Below are 3,374 nucleotides of genomic sequence, written 5' to 3'. Positions count from 1 at the left end.
AAGTGTCTTGTTTTTCATTAATATCTTCATGCTATCCAGAACTCAAGTCATTCTCAATTCATCAAAATACCTAAATTCAGCTGCCAAAAAATAAGCTAAATCTATTTCCCCTCCTCAGATAGAGGTCTTGAACTACAACAGCACATCAGTTTTCCTTCTTCCATTCTTGTCCTCCACCAATTCTTCACCTGTCATTATTCTATCACTCCCATACTTAATTTTCCTTAATGGCTTGCTGTAGTAATTAAAAAAAAAAAAAATCAAATAAACTCCTTACCCTGGTTTAGGTGATCTAGTCCGTCTCTCTCCTACCCCACCTCTTACCATTCTGCCACCTCTCGACCCTACTTCACCTACTCCAGGCACTTTCTACCTTCCATGCTTTTCCAATTTTACAAGCTTTGCATTAGCTGATCCTCTGGCTGGAGTGCTGGAATGGGTGATTGAGGAACACCATCCTAAAGCTGACACCCACTTGCTCATGTATTACCTTATCTTCATGCTTTGCCAAGTATTTACAACTATGTCTTCGCCGTTATCAAGTAAATAAGCTCAGGGAGACCAATGGACTTATTGACTCATGTAACTTCAACATCAAGAAGAGGGCCTGGGGGTGCCTGGGTGACTCAGGTCACGATCTTGCGGTTTTTGAGTTTGAGCCCCGCATCGGGCTCTGTGCTAACAGCTCAGAGCCTGGAGCCTGTTTCAGATTCTCTGATTCCTGCTCTGCCCTGACCCCTCTCGTGCTCTCTCTCTCAAAGACAAGTATTAAAAAAAATTTTTAAAAATTAAAAAAAAAAAAAAAAGAACAGGGGCTGGTACACAGAGCTGCTCAGTCAACACTTCATCAAATGTTAAATGGTTTGTCATTAAAACAACAGTATAATGGGGCACCTGGGTGGCTTAGTCGGTTAAGCGTTCCACTCTTGATTTCGGTTCAGGTCATGATATCATGGTCATGAGATTGAGCCCATCAGGCTCTGTGCCGAGTGTGGAACCCGCTTGGGATTTTTCTCCCCTGCACCCCTCAAAGATAAAAGTAAACATCAAACAAAGCACACAAAAAAATGGTATAATAGATAGTATAAAGGAAAATAGTATAAAGGAAACGTCAAAGTATTTACAAGGACTATCTATGGATTAGACTGTGAGAGTTCATTCCTTTGGATTACATGTATTTTGTATAATGTGCACGTTTATTTTTTTTATATTGCGGTAAACATACATAAAATTGGCCATTTAGAACTTTTGAAATAAAAAGGCACAAGCCAAAATTTTACACAATTCTAGATAGCCTGATCTTTCCAAATCCAAGGTTTCACTAGCACTCCTGCCTCCTTACCCAGAAAGCCTGTTTTGCACTCGTGTTCCACACACCATTTTATTTCTCCAGTTATGCAAGTGAGAAACTTAGAATTCTTCTTGGATACTACCCTTTCCCTCACCAAAACCTGGCCATTTTACCCCCCAAGTCTTTCAAATTCTTTAGATTTCTAACACAGTACTTGAGTACACCTCAGTACGAGCTAGTACTACCAGTCTATTATATCTTTTGACTGAAATACTGACAGTATATCCATTACCCGATTTAATCAATTTGCCACAGAACTCCTTCAGTTTGTTTCCTATGTAGCTAGAGAGCTTTCAAAATAAAATTATCTGCCCCTACTTGTTAAAATCTTCAACTTCTCATTGCTCTTAGCATTAAGACCAACCAAGGACCTTTATGGTCCACCCCTCCCCCACCCCCCCAGCCAGCCACGTTCTTAAATATGCACCCACACACTTCTTACAGCCTGAAAAACTGATAGAAGGGAGACAGGGAAAGTTTTGAGAACAGATGAGACTTCAAATATTTCTATGATAAACAGGTCAAAAAAAATGAGATGTTTGTTATTAGAGAGCCAGGTATGCATCAATCATTTAGAGAAAACATTGTTTTGGATTTTGGAATTTTGAATTTCCTAGGACTTCAATGAGGTACGTAGCAAAAAACGATTTAAAAAATGTGTCTGGGGGCGTGCCTGGGTGGCTCAGTTGGTGAAGTGTCTGACTTTGGCTCAGGTCATGATCTTACGGTTCAAATGTGAGTTTGAGCCCTGCATCCGGCTCTGTGCTGACAGCTCAGCCTGGAGCCTGCTTCAGATTCTGTCTCCCTCTCTGCCCCTCCCCCCGCTTACACTCTCTCTCTCTCTCTCTCTCTCTGAAAGATGTAAAAAAAAAAAGAAAAAAAAGAAAAAAAATGTGTTTGGAACACAGGATAGGTTGACCGCAGAAATGCAATGAAGTCAAAAGTAGTAATTGCGGGGCACCTGGGTGGCTCAATCAGTTAAGTGTCCAACTCTTCATTTCGGCTTCAGGTCACAGTATCATGTTTTGTGAGACCAAGCCCTGCATCAGTGCAGAGCCTACTTGGGATTCGCTCTCTCTGCCCCTCCCGTGCCCTCTCAAAAATAAACAAGTAACAACGAATACTTGCAGAGGACCCATTACACTGTTTTAGATACTTTAAAGATTACCTCACTGAGAATCCTCAGAATCACCCACCCCACAGAAGCAGCACAGAACAACAGTGGAATTCCCAAAGCCCAGCTGTCTCCAAAGCTCTCCTATTTCACTATATAGTAGCTACTAAATGGATAATCAACCGAAGCTGAAGTTGTGCCTGGCCTAAGGGAAACCACCCGAAGTTTTCCAGGAAAGAGAGTAAGTGCACAAGGGATTCAGAGGGGTTGTGAGGTGGTAAGATAAAGCACAGGAAACAAAAGCAGTTAAAGGAATATTATTGTCACAAAAGTGAAAACATTTTTGGTGCCCAGATGGCTCAGCTGGTTGAACGTCCGGCTTTAGCTCAGGTCATGATCTCACAGTTCATGAGTTCAAGCCTCATGTTGGGCTTTGTGCTGACAGCTCAGAGCCTAGAGCCTACTTCAGATTCTGTGTCTTCCTCTCTCTTGGCCCCACCACCTCTTGCTGTCTCTCTCTCAAAAATAAACTTAAAAAAAAAAGTGAAAGCATTTGAAATAGGCAGCCAACTTTATCAAAACTATTAGAAGGAAAACAAATCTGAGATCAAGGACAAAGAGATCAATTAATTTGGCAATAGAAGCATAGTAATCTTCCTGTGAACGTTTAATTCTGAATCTACATTTATACTATTTTGCCAGGTATTTGCTAATGCTAAAAACTTTCCTATTAATTCTGAAGCATATTAAACATATGTATACATACATAAACAGATTTGAAGATTTTAGGCTCTATTTGTCAAAAATACCCACTTTGTTAGGAATTATTTGGTTTAATGACATAAATTATTTAAAAAAATTACTCTCTGTATGAACCTACTGAAATCTTATCACAAAGGGAAATTTCTT

The sequence above is a fragment of the Acinonyx jubatus genome, chromosome B1 (genome assembly GCF_027475565.1).
Source record: "Acinonyx jubatus isolate Ajub_Pintada_27869175 chromosome B1, VMU_Ajub_asm_v1.0, whole genome shotgun sequence".
Taxonomy (NCBI): Eukaryota; Metazoa; Chordata; class Mammalia; order Carnivora; family Felidae; genus Acinonyx; species Acinonyx jubatus.
This window is presented reverse-complemented; position numbering follows the sequence as displayed.